General features: G+C 49.7%; 1 protein-coding gene across 3 annotated transcripts in view; it reads right to left on the minus strand.

The window, feature by feature from the left end:
* The window catches only part of TET1 (tet methylcytosine dioxygenase 1), a 73,415-nt gene extending 65,905 nt beyond the window's left edge, over positions 1–7,510 (minus strand). For all 3 annotated transcript variants that reach the window (XR_014317971.1, XM_082765374.1, XM_082765373.1), the window contains exon 1: positions 7,337–7,510. The gene's annotated coding sequence lies outside the window, so the exon portion shown is untranslated. The remainder of the gene's footprint in view (positions 1–7,336) is intronic.
* Positions 7,511–8,102: the final 592 nt, after the last annotated feature.

Genomic DNA, 8,102 nt, shown 5'->3' on the forward strand with positions numbered 1-8,102 from the left:
AAATATTAGTATATTGCAAAATGGAGAACTTGCCTAAACTCCTAGAACACCAATGAAGAAGCAAGCCAAACTCGAGTGATCATGCAACACCCCGTGTTTACAATTTTACTTCATTTTTAAGAAGACTGAGCTTTCTCAATCTTAATTAACGGTTTATTAGCCACTCCTGCCCTTGGGAAAGAAGAGGTAAAGACGTAAAGATGTTTACATGTTGAACTTAGCGATATGGTTTAGTGGAGGACTTGTTAGTGTTAGGTCAGAGGTTGGACTCCATAATCTTGAGGTCTCTTCCAACCTAGACAATTCTGTGATTCTGTAAAATTTACATCCACAGATACACTGCGGAACATAAAGCTACCATCCTAGGGGCATTCGGGGAAAAGGAACAAAGCCAAGTTTACCTGGTGTATGTGCGCACTCATACACCATCCCCAGGCCATCCTTCACACTCCTACAGGCTGCACACCATGGTACAACCCAGGTATAAAGGGAGAAGGAACTACCTCCCTAAGCACGTCTAGCTTGGAGTGCTGCTCATGGAGGAACTGGACCAGGGAAGAATCTCCTTTCCCAGGGTTATGTCCTGGGATAACATCCTACAACAACGTACTACGCTGCAAGCCTGGGTCCTGCCTAGCTATATCAATGTACTATGCAAGCCATCACCTCTGCTTCGCCAGCAGGACTACCACCATATTTGCCATCAACACAATACCACCAGGTTTATCCTAAGCTTTTGCCCCCAAATATGAGTGCAATGCAAAAGCCCCTGAACTCCCTGAACACAGCCCAGCCATCCCAGAGGATACAACCAACTCTTCTTGCTCCAGAGCAATTTCCTTCAAGGTGGTTTGTGTTTTTTATGGTTTTAAAGTGTAAAGCAATTCTTTTAAGTACACGGTTTTTAAATACATGCTATTTCAAAATATCTGTGGAAGGCTTTAGAAGTTTTATTTAGCTCTTCAAATAGATCAGATAGGTAGACAAGAGCATCCTAAAACTGGGAGCAGGCAAAGCCAGGGCAAGAGACTCTAGTCTCAGGCAGGAGAGTGCCTTCCTTTTGTCACCATTCCTAGGTGACCCGCAGGGCTCTTAGGCAGAGTCCTGCTGGTGCAGCCCAGCCTACTTAATGTGTAACGGTACCATGCTGCCCAGGTTTGCCTGGTGCAGGGCACACAGAAAGGCACAGAGCACATAAAGAGAGCAGGCTCTATGAGAACAGATCCCATGTAAGCATAAAAGGGTGCAAAAAACTCACAGCAGCATTGCACTGTGCCAAGATAAGCTCATCAGCCCACCACGGGGATGGTCTAGCACAGCCAACATGCATGGCCTCTGTGCAGGACCACCGTCTCCTGCTGCCCCCCAAACAGCACGCCAGCAGTAAGCTCATCTGCAGCTCTGCCTCAGCTGGGAGCAGGCTGCCCAGTTAGCACAATACCTGCCAAGGCTACCGCTAACTTTCCCAAACTCTTTTCTATCTAGCAGCTTGCCTAAAGCACTTTGAAGCCCCGTTCCTGTCCATTCAGCAGCAGCAAGCTGAGTGATTCTGTGGACTACAGAACATAAACCTAATGCTTCAAAGGCCATTGCCAAAGACCTAAACAGCTCCTGCAGAGGTGTTCTACAGAAGGTGGGTGAGACACCGGAATAAAATAAATACAAAGCTGAAATTGAGGTAATTTGAGAGATTTCCTCCCATTACCCTTTCCTGGAGAGGCATGGGGGAAGGGGAGCATGGCCGTCACTTGCCACTCCATGAACCCAGAGTCAAAGAGGGCATCAGCAGCACGTCAACAGGTCTACGAAACTGGTTGTTAGCAGCCTGCAAAAAGCTTCCCAATTTTTTTGTGGTTTGATGAGACAGGGCTCCTTGCTCCAAAGGATAGCCTGGAGGGCTGCAAAACCAGCTGCAAACAAGCAGCAGGCAACACATCTGTAGCCATTAGTGGCTGGTGCTACATAACAGTGGTAGGAGAGGAAATGCGAGCTACTTCCAGAGACTATAGCCAGGAGAGCAAGAAAGAAAGCAAACAAGGGCCAGACAGCATGGGAATGTGTGAATCAGGAGGGGAGCAGAAGAGAGGAGATAAAGCTTTTTCTCTTTATCAGTCCTGAAACAGAAGCAGAATGATGAGAAAACAGATCAGGAATGGAAACAGACTGGATTTCTGAAGATACTGAATGTGTGTTAACACTTTGGTCACACTACTTCTCTACATAAACAGCTGCCACTGCTGCTGGGGAAGTTATGGAAGCATGATGTTCAAAATTACCAATTAGAAGCTTCATTTATAACTATCTTGTCAATCTTTATTTTTCTTTAAAATTATATTTGTGTGATATGCTTTTACCTGCCTTTAGAAATTTAAACACTGTTGCTTCAAGACTGAAGAAGTAAGACTACCCTGTTACATTTTGGTTCTGGTTTTTGTTTTTAACAGAAATCCACCTGTCTGGCAAGAACATCGAAAAGTAACAATGTCAGTGTTGCTGCTTTTCAGAGCCAAAATCAGAGGCTCTGAACACAGAGTGGTTGAAGATCTTTTTCTTGGTAAAGAAAGAATGCTGTTATTTGTAGCAAATGGCCTGGCATTTAAATACTGTGTTAGAGAAGATGAGAAAAGCTGTTAGTATTGTCTTGCTCAGAAATGACAATACAGGAACATACAGAAACCAGCAGCAACTGTATCCATTTTGTTTTGATTTTGTCCCTGGAAATATACAGATCTGAGTAATACATCTCTGAACGTCTTACTTTTTCCCTTTTCTTTTAATACTGGACTCCAGTTTTATTTGTCTGGGACTGAGCATCTGACCTCTGAGGTGACTGTAAGCTCCTGGGAGAAATGCCTGTCAGCACAAAATCCTCACTTCCACTTAAAGAAACCCCAGAGTCTCGGTGAGCACTACTCTGCCACAATAATCTGAACTGCTAGATGAAAAATGACATTTTGAAAAGAAAGTTGCTAATAAAACCAAATCACATTGTTACTTCCTTGTTTACATTTCTACATTTAGAACCAAAATATTAGGTAGCTACAAGCTGAGCATTCAAGTTCTGTTTTCTGTTGCACTAAGGAATATTTTACCCTCCCTTTTCCATTTAAAGGGCTGGCAATGACTCTGCGTTGATGCCTGCAGCAGTTGCAAATTGCCTCGCATCACTTCTTAAGGACAGCCAATACCAACACCACACTAGTCACATTTCAAAGCAAGAAGTTTTATTCCAAAATATCTATGTCAACTAAAAAGGATTATCAAATATAAACCTCTCTGTCCGATACAACAGCTTGTCAGTTTTTCACCACCCTGGAGAGAAACAAACTTACTTCAATGCTCTCTTCTCAATGCCACGTCAGATGGGACATCCCATGCCCTCCCTGAGAGAAAGGACGGGCGTCCCTATAAAGTGAACCAGGTAATAAGAGGGTTTGCAGGGAACTGCCCTAGGTAGTAACTGTGCATCCCGAAGCTGCTTGTTACTTGAGCTGACTTATCTCTTTAATTCATGTGCAAAACCGAAAGCTGGTTGTAAGGCCAGTTGCTTAAGTTTTGCTCACAGTAATAAATCTGGAGCAATCCCACTGACTGCTATAATCCTCAACAAATACCACTAAAAAGCTAATCAAGGGCTAAATCTTCTAGTCTCATCTGGGTCAAAATTCCAAACAGCTATAATGAGAATCTCGTCTACAAAGCACTAGGGGGAATTTAACCCTATATTGCTGGAATGCCTCCAGGGAAAAAAAAAAAAAAAAAAAACTTTATTTTGTGTAAAGAAAATGAAAGTAATGTAAAAAAATCCCTTTAGAAGTAGTGTTTATCAAGTTTCTGTTTCATAACTAAGTGGAAATCTGAAAAAAATTAAAAGATATGTTTTCATAAAATGATGGCAGCCTTCTCGTGACATCATGAAAGAGAGTGAGTGACCCCTGAAAAACAAAACAAAACACACAGCTGCATGGGAAATGGGAAAAATCACACAGCTAGGAATAGTCAAGCCTGGTTTCACTACAGCCAGAATTAACTAATCAAATGCATTTTGTTTCAGTGTTTAGGTGTCTTTTTCAAAGTCACTTGAAATCAGCCTGATGGGGAAACAAGACGCAGAAGCTTTCAGAAAAGCCACTTCAGCAATAATGAACAGGTCCCAAGCAATAAGGGTCACCGTTTGACTTGGATGTCACACAATCTCTGATCTACAATTTTGAATTGAGGAGCATCTCCTCGTCCAGCTGCAAGCGCTTTAAAGGATGATGCAAGATACACCAGAAAAGACAGAAATTGGAAAACCTGACCCTCATGCTAGGTACAAAATCTTTTTTCAGCCCATTCAGAATCATCATATCATCTGGACGCTCCTCCCAGCCGCACCAAAGTCAACCTGCTTTTCAATCTTGCTCCATTCTCTGCGTCTCCTGACTGCTCTGTGCAACACTTTGTATATGAAAAGAAGGGAAATGGGTTAAGAGGAGGGAATTAGCTTTAAATCCATCTTCCTCCCCCCCCCCTTTAATCCTTGAGCATCCATTTGGTTTTGGTTGAGAAACAGAAATGAAACTTCTTGCCTGCCTTCTCAGGACCATGAATTATTGTACACAGGCTCTTGTAGAGGCCTCTCCCCTGCCAGCGCAGCCTCCCCACTTCCCTGTCACCCACCACCACGCAGCCTCTCAGACTTCTCCCACAGAACCACCACTTCAGACTGGGCTGCAGCCTCGCAGGCCTTCCAACAGCACTGCTTTCTATTTTTCTACATTGATGTTTGCCACCTTGCTTTCCAGGATTATGCCACTCCTGAGGTAAAGTGGAGTATTTTATCCAGCTATATTAAACTTGGACTTAAGACAACACTTCCCAGTAGTACAACTGGGATGTGGGACAGGCAGTGCAGGATGCTGCCTCAGTTTGAGAGCATAACCCTTCTGCTGATGCTCAGCTGGTCAAGCAGCAAGGCCTACCCCTGATGTTTGTCCCTCCTGGACCCAGAAGCCTGCCTCTGAGCCTGGAGCAGCACAGGACTGCCACCAGGTCCCACTTCCCCCCACTGCACGGGGAGCCAAGGACTGCCCCAAGGCTTGCATTCTCAGTCTCACTGAGTTCAGTAAGAGATGTCAAGACTGCATTTTGTGGCATCATGACTTCAGCATACACTTTGGAGCCTGCACGGTGAAGGAAACTAGCAAAAGCACCACAAAAAAGCCCTCCTAGCTTAGGGAAAGCTCTATTAGAACAATTTAAAAAAAAAAAAAAAAAAAAGAAAGAAAGAAAAAAGGCAAGGAGCCACACATGCTTAAACCACAAAACTCAATTAAACCTCAAACAACTGGCACCAAAAACCCATTGTGAAGGCTCACACCGCATGCGCAAGCATCACCCCTCCGACCCAGGGAGCAACATGCATTTGCTTTCATCTGTTAAGCACAGCCAAACACCGACCTTAACTTGGAGAAGTGCTAAAAAGCAAAAAGATAAGTAATTTCTAAAGGCTCACCAACTGAAAACCTTTTCCGCCACAATACTCCTGGAACTTGGGAATAAAAAAAGCAAACAACCCCCCCCAAACTAATCATATTTCTCCCAATTCTACATTTATGCTGCTTTAAACCATGATTTTCTTTTTGATAGCACTGGACTCCATTCTTTGAAGATTTTACCTTAAGAAAAAAAACAACCACCCTAACTGAATCACCTTATCTCAAACTCAATTAAAAGAAGGGGGAGGTGGAGGGAAGAACCTTCAGGCAAAGATTAAGCCTGGAAAATTTCAGCCTGAAAGGTGTTTTGAAATGTAAGTAACTGAAAACAGAAAGCAGGATGGAAATGCTTAGGCTGACTTTAACGAGCATGGGTAGTGCACCAGCTATAATAAAACATTATCAGTGGGGATTTTGAATTATTATACAATGAAGAATTCAATCCTACAGAAATCACAACTATCAGAAAGTTCCTCAGTCTCGCCTTGAATTCCTCCTTGATTACCTGCCCCGTGTAACCCAGCCCATCCTGCATAACCCAGCCTTCTCCTTCACAGCCAGGGCCAGCCCGGCTACCTGCCCAGACCCAGAACAAATGCTGTTTCCTGGATTCAATCCCTACTCTTAATTTGTGTTGACTGACATTAATGAAAACAAGGTGATTATTGTGTGGAAGAGCCCTCTGCCTCTCCATAAAAGTGCTGGGAAAAGCTACTAGTCAGAAGATTCTTTAAATTATTTTCACAGGTTTCTACGCTGACTGGAAAATTTAAAGAGACACCTTTGCCCTTTAAGCCTGCTTGGTCACACTTTAAGTATCCAGCGCTACAACTGCACGGTTGCTCAGTTTTGCAGTTACAGCGTTGATGCCTCTGGAAGCGGGGCTCTCTGGCCAGGTCTGTGCTGGTCGCTGACTCTGTTGCTCTTTAAAGCTTCCCTGAGGTGCCAGGCCAGCTGGGCACACACGACAGGCAGGACTCCTCAAGCTGCTGCTGTGCCTGGTGCCTTCTGGAGACCCTACATGCTCCTGGGGTGCGCTGAGCTGTACCTTGGCAAGACGAAGCGGTCCTGCCCCCCAGCAGGCCGTCCTGTCCTTTTCCCTCACAGCGAGCCATGCCATCCCCTTCCCTCACCCGTCCCTGCCCCGGGGCTCCATAAAGAGCACGGCGGGGCCGTCCGGCGGCACTGGGGGGTTGAGGCCCCCCTGGGCCGGGCCAGGCTCTGCCTCCTTCAGCGAGAGCAGGCGGGCGGACCCAGGGGGAAGGGAAAGAGGGGAGCAGGGAAGGGAAGGAGGGAAGGGGAGAAGGGAAGGGGCAGGCCCGGCGCTGGGGTAGGCGGCGGCTCCTCGTGGCCCGCCGGCCCCGCGACCCGCCCGGGGGCGGGCGGTCCCCGCGGGGCTGCAGGGGGCAGACAAAGGGGCCGCCCCCCTGCAAAGCCGGGGGGACCGGGCAGGGGGGGAACTCGCCCCGGGGCTGCTCCCCCAGGGCCCAGCGCGGAGCGGCAGCTGCTGGCAGCGCTGCACGGCCCCCGCCCGCAGTCAGGGAGGGGGGGGCTGCCGGGCAGGGTCCCTTGCACAGCTCCGTGCCCCTCCGGGGGGGCCGCAGGCGGTTTCGCTGGCCCGGCGGCTTTCCGCAGGCAGGCCCTGGCCGCGGGGGGCAGCAGGAGCGGGCTCAGTGGCTCTGTCGGCGCTCGATAGCCCCCGGGCTGCCCCACCGCCCCTCCGGGGCCACCCCCTACCCAACTCCTCAGCGGGCCGAGCAAGAGGGGAGAGGAAGAAGAGGGTGGGGGGGTGTTAAAAATTCAAAGCGTGAGGAAGCGGAGCCCCCCCAGCTCTCCCCCACCCCCCCGGTACGTACCAGGGCTGCGGCGCGGCCAGCCCGCGGCTACCGGCGAGGGGCGACGCTGGGCTGGCTCGGCGCCGGCTCGGCGCGGCTGGGTTCATGGCTCCCTCCTCGCTGCCGGTCCCCGCGGCGCGACGAGCCCAGCGCGGCTGGAGGAGCCCCGGCGGCGAAACGTGCGGGCGGCGGCGGCCCCGGCCGGACCCTCCGGGAGGGAGCGGGGAGGGGAGAGGAGGGGACGGGAGGGCAGGGGAGGGGAGGGGAGGGGAGGGGGCGGCTCGGCGGGGAGCTCGCCGCACTCGGCCCTCCCGGCAGGCGGCAAAACGCGCCCTGGATCCCCGCCGCTGGAGCCGGAGCCCCCGGCCGCCCCCCCGCGGCTGGCCCGGCTCGGGGAAGCCAGGGGCCCGGAGCCCGGCCGCTGAGAGGTGACCCCCCGCGGGAGAGAACCGCCCGGCCCCCCCCAGCCACCGCTGCTGCCTCCCGGAGCTGCCTGGTAGTAACCAGGCTGGAGCCGCTCGTCCTACCCCAGTCATCAGCACGGCCCGGAGCAGGCCACCAAGGCTAGCGTCTCCTCGCACTGCAACACCGGTGGTGGAAGGGGGGCCATGGGACTCTGCAGCTCAGAAGTACTTTCTAAAAAAGCTTCGTTATTAAGTCTCTGGCTGTTGCACTAGAAAGCACTTAAAATGTGAAGCAAGACATTCAAACGCAAGTCTGCAGGGAAGCTCCTCTGCTCTACGTGAGAGCAGCAGCACTGCCTGCATCCACTCCTGCAAGGACGTTT

Source organism: Aythya marila (genome assembly GCF_965140915.1).
Source record: "Aythya marila genome assembly, chromosome: 7".
Classification (NCBI taxonomy): Eukaryota; Metazoa; Chordata; class Aves; order Anseriformes; family Anatidae; genus Aythya; species Aythya marila.